This window comes from Triticum aestivum, chromosome 6A (assembly GCF_018294505.1).
Source record: "Triticum aestivum cultivar Chinese Spring chromosome 6A, IWGSC CS RefSeq v2.1, whole genome shotgun sequence".
In the NCBI taxonomy this organism is placed as follows: Eukaryota; Viridiplantae; Streptophyta; class Magnoliopsida; order Poales; family Poaceae; genus Triticum; species Triticum aestivum.
In genome coordinates this window covers 565,030,259-565,042,351 of record NC_057809.1, presented here as the reverse complement: position 1 = coordinate 565,042,351, position 12,093 = coordinate 565,030,259, and the positions used below count along the sequence as shown (strand labels likewise).

At 43.3% G+C, this 12,093-nt stretch overlaps 1 non-coding gene across 1 annotated transcript; it reads left to right on the top strand.

The window, feature by feature from the left end:
- The first annotated feature begins 11,159 nt into the window (after window positions 1-11,159).
- On the top strand, window positions 11,160-11,242 carry LOC123132728 (small nucleolar RNA SNORD24). The gene has a single exon (XR_006464999.1). It is a non-coding gene; the product is annotated as a small nucleolar RNA SNORD24 (small nucleolar RNA).
- The last annotated feature ends 851 nt before the right edge of the window (window positions 11,243-12,093 follow it).

Genomic DNA, 12,093 nt, shown 5'->3' with positions numbered 1-12,093 from the left:
GATGCAGCACAACTACCGTAGGTATTTCCCTCAGTGATGAGACCAGGGTTATAGAACTAGTAGCAGAACCACGCAACACTACGTAAACGGTGTTGGGGAACATAGTAATTTCAAAAAAAATCCTACGCACACGCAAGATCTATCATGGTGATGCATAGCAACGAGAGGGGAAGAGTGTTGTCCACGTACACTCATAGACCGTAAGCGGAAGCGTTATGAAAGCGCGGTTGATGTAGTCGTACGTCTTCACGATCCGACCGATCCTAGTACCGAAAGTACGGCACCTCCGCGATCTGCACACGTTCGGCTCGATGACATCCCACGAACTCTCGATCCAGCTGAGTGACGAGGAAGAGCTTTGTCAGCATAACGACGTGATGACGATGATGATCAAGTGTAACGCCCCGAGACCGTTGCGCCAGGTGTCTTCCAGTTATGCACCGTCATTGCCACGTCATTTGCTTGCGTGTTGCATCGTGTCATGTCATCATCCGCATTGCATCTGCAGGTTTTCAAAACTTGCATCCGTCCGAGTTCTCCTAGTTCTTTCCGTTGTCCGTTATGAGCCCATCCACACTTGCACGCGCCCGCGGCACGTCCGAAATATTATTTTATAAGTGGTCGGAAAATGTTCTCGGAATGGGATGAGAGTTAGCGTGCGGTCTTGTTATGTTTTTAGTAGGTCTGCCAAGTTTCCTCGCATTCGGAGTCCATTTGACGCCCCAACGGTTAACTACAGCGACATTATAGCCGGTCTAACGTCGGTCGTTTTCGATCTCCGGAAACTGTTGTCGGGCTGCACTTCTCTTCTCTCCTCTCAGTCCATGGCCCTCTACACAGCCCACTAGGCTCATCCTACCCCTTCTCGCGTCCGGGGCCCTTCGATGGCGATCGCACGGTCCAAAACCCCCTCCTAACCCCTCAAACCCTAACCCTGCCTATAAAAGGAAGCCTCCCCTTCCATTTTTGGCAGCACACAACTCCCTCCTCAAAATCAGTGCGCCGCCAGACTCCTCCCACCTCCACCTCGCATTCCGCACCGGCCTAAGTCGCCGCCGCCACTTCAGGCCGCCATTCGCCCCTGCCGCCATCTGCACTGGGTGCAGCCAACCGTCGCGCGCCACCTCAGCCCTTATCTCCCTCCACCTCCCGCGGCCCGCAGAACCAAGATCGGGCCCGCCCCGGGCCCGACCGCCGCCGATGCAGCGCATCTGCGCCGAACCGCACCGATGCGCGCTCCTCCCGTCGCTCGAACCCTCCCGAAGCCTCAGCTCCTCTGCGCTCGAACTGCACCAAGCCGCCGCCGGACGTCTCCAAGCCGTCGCCCCTCCAAGTCCGTCGCCCCGCCTCTGCTTGCATGCTCCAGATTGAACGAGCAAGCCACCATGAACGCCGACGCCTGGACCTCCAAGTCCATCGTTGCACTGATCCGGTCGCTCCGCCTTGGATCCGGCTGGACACCCCCCCTTGCCTTCGCCGTCTCCCGCTGGTCCCGAGCACCGCCGGTCACCTTCTCCTCGACCGCTGGAGTTTGCCCCGCTGTTGCGTTCCTCTGCCTCGTCCAGGACCCCGAGCGTCCGCTTCCAGCGCCCGCGTTGACCATCAACCTTTCCCTTCGTCAGATCCAGCCCAGCCGCGCCCTGCGCGAGGCCCAGCGCTCGAGCCGACCACTTCTCCGCCGACCAGGCCCATGGCCCAATGTGAACAGCCACGCCAAACCCCCCTGTGCACTGTTGGGTCAGCAGTTTCGGCCCAGTTCATATTTTTTTCGTCCGCTACGATTTTGCTAATAACCAGTGAATTACCTATTTTACAGAAAAGCCCCTAGCTTCATGCATTTAATAACTCATAAATAGTGCATCGGATTAAAATGATGTAAACATGTAAAATGCTTAGAATTTTGTGTAGTTTCATAATATGCCACTTTTATCCATGTTTAAAATGTTTAAAGTGTTGTTTGTGTTTATTTTGCATTATGCCATGTTAAAATGATTTAATTCATAACTAATTAACCGTAGCTCGGTTTTAAATAATTTATATATGTAAATGGGGTAGAAAAAAAGCCTAGTTTAACTTGGTGACACTACTTTGCATGTTTACCAACTCTAAAATTATATTTAGGGCAGAACAGTACCAACTTTAAAATATGCACATGAGGATTTACCAGAATGGTTATTTGTTGTTTCCGACCTCATTTAAACTTGCCTAGTTAGGTAGTTTTATTATGCTTCACCCTTTCCATGCTAATCAATATTTAATATTGTTGGGTACATAAACGAGAGTGAACTAAATGATTGGATGTGGTGTTTCGTCAATATGCAACTCGTTGTATATTGAGCTCCACTTAATTTGTAGTATTGTTTGTGCATATTGCCATGCCATGCCTCTTTAAACTAGATATTCATCATACTTGGTTGTGCATCATGCCATGTTTATGTGATGGTTGTTTACTATATTTCTTGCTTCTTTCCGGGTTGCTTCTCTCGTTAGCTACGGTTTCGGTCTGGAGTTGTGAGGATTCGTTCGGCTTCGTCCGTTGTCTTCTTCATGGACTCGTTCTTCTTTCTTGCGGGATCCCATGCAAGATGACCATACCCTCGAAATCACTTCTATCTTTGCTTGCTAGTTGTTCGCTCTATCTCTATGTCGCGCTACCTACCACTTGTTATATCAAGCCTGCCATATTGCCATGTCAAGCCTCTAACCACCTTCCTAGCAAACCGTTGTTTGGCTATGTTACCGCTTTTGCTCAGCCCCTCTTATAGCATTGCTAGTTGCAGGTGAAGTTGAAGTTTGTTCCATGTTGGAACATGGATATGTTGGAATATCACAATATCTCTTATTTAATTTAATGCGTCTACATACTTTGTAAAGGGTGGAAGGCTCGGTCTTATGCCTGGTGTTTTGTTCCACTCTTGCCGCCCTAGTTTCCGTCATACCGGTGTTATGTTCCTTGATTTTGCGTTCCTTGCGCGGTTGGGTGTTAAGGGAACCCCTTGACAGTTTGCTTTGAATAAAACTCCTCTAGCAAGGCCCAACCTTGGTTTTACATTTGCCTAACAACCTAAGCCTTTTCCCCTTGGGTTTCCGGACCCCGAGGGTCATCTTTATTTTAACCCCCCGGGCCAGTGCTCCTTTGAGTGTTGGTCCAACCTGTCAGTCGCCGGTGGCCACCAGGGGCAACTCTGGGCTGGCCTACCGGAAGCTTGGACAATCCGGTGTGCCTTGAGAACGAGATATGTGCAGCTCCTATCGGGATTTGTCGGCACATCCGGGCGACTTTGCTGATCTTGTTTTACCATTGTCGAAATGTCCTGTAATCGGGATTCCGAGTCTGATCGGGTCTTCCTAGGAGAAGGAATATCCTTCGTTGACCGTGAGAGCTTGTGATGGGCTAAGTTGGGACACCCCTGCGGGGTATAAACTTTCGAAACCCATGCCCGCGGTTATGTGGCAGATGGGAATTTGTTAATATCCGGTTGTAGAGAACTTGACACTTGACTTAATTAAAATGCATCAACCGTGTGTGTAGCCGTGATGGTCTCTTCTCGGGGGAGTCCGGGAAGTGAACACGGTCTTGTGTTATGCTTGAACGTAAGTAGTTTCCGGATCACTTCTTGATCATTTCTAGCTTCACGACCATTGCGTGGCTTCTCTTCTCGCTCTTATTTGCGTATGTTAGCCACCATATATGCTTAGTGCTTGCTGCAGCTCCACCTCATTACCCTATCCTACCCATAAGCTTAAATAATCTTGATCTCGCGGGTGTGAGATTGCTGAGTCCTCGTGACTCATAGATACTTCAAAATAGTTGCAGTTGCCGATGATACCAGTGCAGGTGACGCAACCGAGCTCAAGTGGGAGCTCAATGAAGATCTTGATCATTGTTTTGTTTCGTTTCCTGTTGATCAGTAGTGGAGCCCAGTTGGGACGATTAGGGATCTAGAATTTGGGATTGTCTTCTTTATTTTGGTTCCGTAGTCAGACCTTCACTACAAGAAATGTGTCAACTTATGACCTTCTGTCAGTGACCCTCGAAGAATTGGTCATAAATTTATGACCATTTTAGACCAATTGGTCAAAAGCTGTTCAGGGGGCTCCAAACCCTAAACCATCGCGACCATTTTGGTCAGAAAGGTCGTAATTTCCTTACACGAAATGGTCACAAAGCAAACAGTGCTAGTCCGCTGCCTTATTTCTAGTTGTTAATGACCAATATAGATGGTCATAGCCTTGTAGATTGTGGTGGGTTGTGATGACTAGGCGTCATCTCATCAGTTTTGCCTATGTGTCATGTCCATGTGGCAGTTTTTGCCCTAGGTTGTGAAGCAACCTATATTTCTATCATTCCCAAAATTCCCAAAAAAATCTCATAAATTCTTTGGGGCATATCTTCATCAAATATGTAAAAATCCTTCCTTGCCTAGTTCAAAACTAATTCAACAATATTCATTTTCCTATTATGTTCACAACAACACTTTATGAAGGAAGTGCTATTTATATATTCTTGATTGCCTTCGGAATTTTTGGGCACTCTTTCCTATCCAAATCATTACCGTATGACAAAATTCAGCTCAATATGCCTAGCAAATCTTCCTCGGCAAATTTCCAAAGTTTTTGTCCACCTAGAAGCATTGTGAAGGAAGTACCTTTTTTATATCTCTAAATGTCATGAAATTTATACAGTTCCTTCATATGCCCAAATTATCACCCTCCTCCAAATTTCAGCTCAGTCAAATCATCTATGTGAGCCCAGGTTCAATTTGTATTTTATGGCCAAATTGGCACGTTGCAAAGCAAGTGTTATATAGACCCCTCCTATTACCCTCAAACTTTTCGGGCACTCTTCCATACCCAAATCATTGCCACATGATAATATTCAGTTCAATTTTCCTAGTAAATCTTTCTCAGGAAATTTCCAAAGTTTCTACCTCGAGAGAGGCTTTGTGAAGTAAGTACTAGCTAGGCTTACCCAAATGATCTGAAAATTTACCAGCGCATGACCATACCTATGTAACTTACCTACACCAATTTTTAGCTCATTTCATTCATCCAATCTCTCTCACTAGTTTTCCCAAGTTTTGTCCATAGAAGAGCATTGTGAAGTAAGTACTACTTTGGCATGTCAAAATGATATCAATTTTCTACAATACTTTTCTATGCCCAAATAATCATCCTCCACCAAATTTCAGCTCAATCCATTCATTATTTTGAGCCCAGCTTCAACATTTATATTTTTGTCCAGTGTGGTACTTTGCAAAGTAAGTACCACCTAGGATCCTCCTTTTGAACTGAAAATTTGTGAATACATTCTCCTTAGTAGATGATCATCCTCGGCCAAAACTCACGCCCATTGGCCATGTGCATTTCCCGTACCACTAATCAAACACTTGGCTGCTTATTCATGTTTGAGCATCGATCGGTCTCCTCGTGAGAATCTTATGTTGTGATTTTCTTCCTAGTACCTACCTGGGGAGTGCCCAACCCACTAGACATGCCTAGGCCACCCAGAACACATGGCAACGCCACGGCCACGCGGCGGGCATGCGAGTTTATGCGCTCTAGAGTTGGGGGCCTCGGCCACCGCCCAAACCTCGACGTATCGCCACCAAACCATGTATTTATGATTAAATAGGTACTTATGTAACTAGAAATGATTTTTGGAAAAAATAAATAGCAAACTATGAGGCAGCTGCAGTTCAAATTTGACCCGCTTCCAACTGAATCAGCGGGAATTTGTCCTTTTCACTAGAGGTGGATCAAAAATTTCGACACCCAACCATTTTGTCAATTGTGCATTAAATATGGCCTAGTATTTTATAAAATTGATTAGGTCCAATTTTGCAACAAATATATGGTAGGTCCTTCACAAAAAAAACTCATTTCAGGCACTTGGAAAATGGGAAATGGTTTTTTCGTCCAAAGAAAATGAAAACTTCCTTAGGCAACATTGTTTGCCATTTAAATATGCACCCTTGTGCACAATATGAGATCATTTGAACAAACTATGCCATGAATGTGGCCGTAAGATTGATCATTTGGCTTGAAAGCCATGAATCTTCACACTTGATAGCTCATTTCTGAGAACACCTTTTTAAAATAATTACTGTATTACAATTTTATTATTTTTCCTGGAAACTTCTTCACATATAATGACACAAATGCGAAGGTCTTCCAATTTTTTGATTTTTTTTGATTTTTTATGCCCGTTTCAAAATGCAGTCAAAACGGCGGGCTTGACCGTTCCTAGCTAGTGGTTGAATATTGTTTTTTGGTGTTTCTCTGATTAAATATATACTTATGTACCTAGAAATGATTTTTGGAAAAAATAAATAGCAAACTATGAGGCAGCTGCAGTTCAAATTTGACCCGCTTCCAACTGAATCGGCGGGAATTTGTCTTTTTCACCAGAGGTGGATCAAAACTTTTGACACCCAACCATTTTGTCAATTGTGCATTAAATATGTCCTAGTATGTTATAAAAATGATTTGGTACAATTTTGCAACAAATATATGGTAGGTCCTTCACAAAAAAACCTCATTTCGGGCACTCAAAAAATGGAAAATGAATTTTCCGTGCAAAGAAAATGAAAACTCCCTTTGGCAACATTGTTTGGAATTCCAAGATGCACCCTTGTGCACAATATGAGATCATTTGAACAAACTATGCCATGAATGTGGCCATAAGATTGATCGTTTGGGTTGAAATACATGAATCTTCTCACATGATAGCTCATTTCTGAGTATACTTTTTTAAAATAATTACTGTATTACAATTTTATTATTTTTCCTGGAAACTTGTTCACATATAATGACACAAATGCGAAGGTTTTCCAATTTTTTGAATTTTTTTGAATTTTTTATGCCCGTTTCAAAATGCGGTCAAAACGGCGGGCTTGACCGTTCCTAGCTAGTGGTTGAATATTGGAATTTTTTTGGTGTTTCTCTGATTAAATAGATACTTATGTACCTAGAGATGATTTTTGGAAAAAATAAAGAGCAAACTATGAGGCAGCTACAGTTCAAATTTGACCCGTTTCCAACTGAATCGACAACAATTTGTCTTTTTCACCAGAGGTGGATCAAAACTTTTTTCACCCAACCATTTGGTCAATTGTGCATTATATATGTCCTAGTATTTTATAAAATTGATTTGGTCCATTTTTGCAACAAATATATGGTAGGTCCTTCACAAAAAAACCTCATTTCGGGCACTCGAAAAATAGAAAATGAATTTTCCGTGCAAAGAAAATGAAAACTCCCTTTGGCAACATTGTTTGGAATTCCAAGATGCACCCTTGTGCACAATATGAGATCATTTGAACAAACTATACCATGAATGTGGCCATAAGATTGATCGTTTGGGTTGAAATACATGAATCTTCACACATGATAGCTCATTTCTGAGAACACTTTTTAAAATAATTACCGTATTACAAGTTTATTATTTTTCCTGGAAACTTTGTCACAAATAATGACACAATGCGAAGGTTTTCCAATTTTTTGATTTTTTTTGAATTTTTATGCCCGTTTCAAAATGCGGTCAAAATGGCGGGCTTGACCGTTCCTAGCTAGTGGTTGAATATTGGAATTTTTTTGGTGTTTCTCTGATTAAATAGATACTTATGTACCTAGAAATGATTTTTGGAAAAAATAAATAGCAAACTATGAGGCAGCTGCAGTTCAAATTTGACCCGCTTCCAACTGAATCGGCGGGAATTTGTCTTTTTCAGTAGAGGTGGATCAAAACTTTTGACACCCAACCATTTGGTCAATTGTGCATTAAATATGGCCTAGTATTTTAGAAAATTGATTTGGTATAATTTTGCAACAAATATATAGTATGTCCTTCACAAAAAAACTCATTTTGGACACTTTAAAAATGGAAAATGATTTAAAAAAACTAATTTCTCCTAACTCTTTTAAAAGATATTTGTCTTATTTTGATTTGTCATTATTCCTGAAAACTAAGGTCAAATTTGATGAAACATGAGAAGATATTTTATTTTTATTTTTATTTTTCACATCATAAAATAGCCAATATGATTTAGCACCTTACTTTTAGTCGATTACGACCAATTTAGATGGTCAAAAAATGTAGTACTGGTATACTGCGTTCTGATTGGTCCAGGAGCATCTCACGCGGATCGTGCCTAATCACCATCGGATGCTCCTGGATCCAACGGCCCGCCTGTCTCACCCACGTCGCCCAAGCCACAGCCCGCACTCCCTCCCATGCACCCAACCGCACCCAACCCCTCGTGCCCACTCGCCTCTCTCTCTCTCTCTCTCTCTCTCGAACCCTAGCGCTCCACTCCTCCCTGGCCGCCGCCACCTCTGGCGCCCTCTGTCCGGCGAGATCCATATGGATCGATCCCTCCAATCCGCACCACCTCCGGCGCCCTCTGTCCGGCGAGATTCATATGGATCGATCCCCTCCAACCCTCCAACCCACGACTCCTCCTCCTCTCCTCCTCTCTGGATCTCTGGATTGACCCAACCGCTTCTCCCCCAATCCCAGCCTCCTCCATGCCGAGCCAAGAGACACTCCCCACTTCCAGCCGAAACCCTAGCCTAAGATCCCTTCCTCCTCGATGGCCAACCCGTCCATGGCGGCCGGCGGCAGGGTGCCCTTGGCGGAGGGGGTCCGTGCCGTCGGAGCCCAGATCCGCAACCACATCCGCGTGGCGCCCGTCGACCACGTGGCTGCGGCCCTGGCGACGCGATGGTAGCGTCGGCCCTGGCGGCGTTGGAGGCGGCGAGCCAGTCCTTGAGAAACTGCGAGATCCTCGGCGCCGCGGGCACCACCATGGCGGCGCTAAGCACCACCGATACCGATGGGGTCCAACGAGGCGGACAAGCCGCTGCGGCGGATCGGTGCGTCGTTCGAGCAGCTCGCTGCTGTCGCCAAGCCACAGCAGCAGCCCATGATGGCGGCGGGGGACTTCTCGCGTGCCTGCTCCAACGTCTCCGTCCTCTTTGGCTGCCTCGGCATCGCCTTCAAATTTGCCTTGATGGACTACATCGCCAAGGCAAGCGGCCGCTCCTCAGCCCCCCTCTTCTCCCCCGCTACCTGCTCTGCTGTTCGGTATGGTACTTCATTGTGCTTGTACTGTATGTGGTAAAATTTCTGGTGATTCCTTCCCGAGACATTGATTTAGTTGTGTGAAGCTGAGAGGTTTGGGATGAAATGACCATTGCTTGTTCAATCAGTAAATTCTTTAGTGTTCTTGGCTTCTTAGTACATGCACATTGAGTACATGCACATTAACATCTATTGTATCTGAATTGTATCAACTTGCCAGTTAGCTAATTACTAAAATCATGTGCACATAACTATGTGAAGTCATTCAACCATTACATGTGATAACTAGGAAGCATATTTTTATCAGTGGACTGCTATTTCTTTTCTTGCTTCTGTTTGCAAAATTAGGTGATCATGGTAGCCTTGTTTTCTTTAGTGTTAAAAAAAGTACTAGGCTACAGTTTTTTAGTGTGTCATCTTTATATGTGTCTTTCGAGTGAACAAACTATGCTAAAGGTAGATCAGGACTTTCATCTGAAGTGGAATTCTATCTTGGGTCTGATATTTTGAATGAAAAGTTTTAGTTAGAAATACACTGCTTTCTATCTGAAGGGGTGTATAGCTGTGTTGTATGACGTTGTTAGTTTTTGGTGTACAAAAATTTGGTAGGTATTCTAGGCTGATGATTGTTGGGACTCTATAGTTATTGAATGGATTTGCTAGCAACAAGGTGCCAGGCACAATTTACTGGTTATGAGAAGACTATAGTTGTGTTATTGTGATATTCAATTTATAGAATTGACTATGTTCTGTTTTTGCTTCAGGTAAACCAAGGTTTTGCTCATGGATCGTACTAAGCAGACTGCTCGTAAGTCCACTGGAGGAAAGACTCCTAGGAAGCAGCTAACCACCAAGGTTTGTGACTGCAATATTGATAGTTTACCTATGCCATGTCTTTATTTATGGTTTAGGTAAATTGAACTGGGTATAATTTGAACCTCAACCTTCATTGCCAGCTTATGACCAGATATCCTACTGATGTATATGGACTATCATGGTATTATTGTTAATTTGACCATGTGCTCTACTTTGCTTTTTGACAGGCTGCTCGTAAGTCTGCTCCCACAACTGGAGGAGTGAAGAAGCCTCACCGTTACCGCCCTGGAACTGTTGCTCTTCGGTGTGTAAAATCTTCCAACCTATTCTAGCATGTGTTATAGTTTTGTTTTGAAGTATTCTCAAATGAGTAAATTTTGTGCTTGACTTTGCAGTGAGATCCGCAAGTACCAGAAGAGCATGTTGCTGCTCATCAGGAAGCTTCCATTCCAGAGGCTTGTTAGGGAGATTGCCCAGGACTTCAAGGTGATCAATCAACTTGTGAACTACATTGTGATGCTCCTGTTGTGTCAACTCTTATAGTATGATGAATCAAGTAAACTAAAAGCACCGTCCTGTTCTGTCTGTGCAGACTGACCTCCGCTTCCAGAGCCATGCGGTGCTGGCCCTTCAGGAGGCTGCAGAGGCCTACCTGGTGGGTCTCTTCGAGGATCCGTGGCGAGAGGGCTTAAGTTGCTTGCTTTGCCCGTGGGAATGTCTCTGGCGGGCATATGTGTCTGCTTTTGCTGCTGTTTTTAGTGATTTTTTGGAACTGCTAGCTCTAATTTAACTTACTTCTTGTTCCCCTGTTTCTACTGTCAGTATTCCCATGGCAATTTAGGTAACTATAGTAATACTGTACAAGAAACATCATTGCATTACAAGTTGGGTTTGAATCTACTTGTGAGCAACTGGGTGCGCCCTTAGAAATATGATATGTAGATTTGCTTCACAGAACTGATGATGATGCACGTATTTGGAACAGTCCAGTCCATTCTCACAACCAATTAAGTCCAGAGCTCACACCTCTCCGTTGATGATGCGCGTACATTCCAGTTAAAGAATAACACAGGATTAATTAATTCTTGGGCTCTTCTAGCCGTGCTTCTTACTCTAGGTTCCAAGTAGAGATTCCTATATACGTATACTTGCTTTGCTGCCAATTCCTGACTCTGTCTGTCTGTTTTGGAACTGTAAAATGCAGTGATGCCAAACATCGCCTTTGCTTCAACTGATTAATTTTCTGCGTGCCAAACAGAGCCTGTGATGTTATCAAAATATTTGCTACTCTTAATGGGTTTATCCCACTTGATGATCTTAACCACCAAGATCTCTGAGGCTCTTATTTCTAGTCTAATGTTATCAGTACAGTACATCCGCTGTTTGCATGATAGATACATATATGTGACATCAATTTGTCGTTGGATATTGCTGGAAACTAGCTATGTCACATCAATTTCTTGGTTGTCTAGTTTGTTATGTCACATCAATTATATTCTTTTTTCGAGATTGTGTTTTAGCTACTGCCACTTTGAGCTGTTGTAGATTTTAGTTATCAATTACAACAAAGCATTCTTACATTCCAGACTTGATCTTACTACTAAATAGCACCCCCTGTTGTTGTTATTCACCCTATCCTTGCTGTTCTGTTTTCTTGTTGGCAGATATTTTGAGTAAATTCAAGACGAAAGATGTTCAAAGAAGCTCCAAGACATTCTTATATAGCAAGTTATGTAATAATAGATGGGTTATCTGGGAATTTAATGTATCTTCTCTCTGTTTGTGAATGAAATAGTAATTATGTATGTGATTTAATGTATCTTATCTCTATGAATTTCATGTATGTTTCAGAATTACAATTCCTGTTTCATATGAAATAGTAATTATGTATGTGATTTGAAAATGTGTGCAATGAAAACATGACTCTTGCGACCCACTTATCAAAATAATTTGAGCACATTTGAAATTTCTGACGTGTGGGACTAGTGTATGATATTATGATATTTGGGACAAATGTAAAACAGTGGAAAATAAAATAGCAAAAAGTAAAAGATCATACGCTGTAAAAGGCCGCATCTAGAAATAAAAAGGCCAAATTGTTGGGCCAGGCCCATGTAGCTAGAGAAAATTAATAAAGAAAATAAACAGTAAAAAGGCTGAATTGTTGGGCTAGGCCCATGTAGAAAACCGAA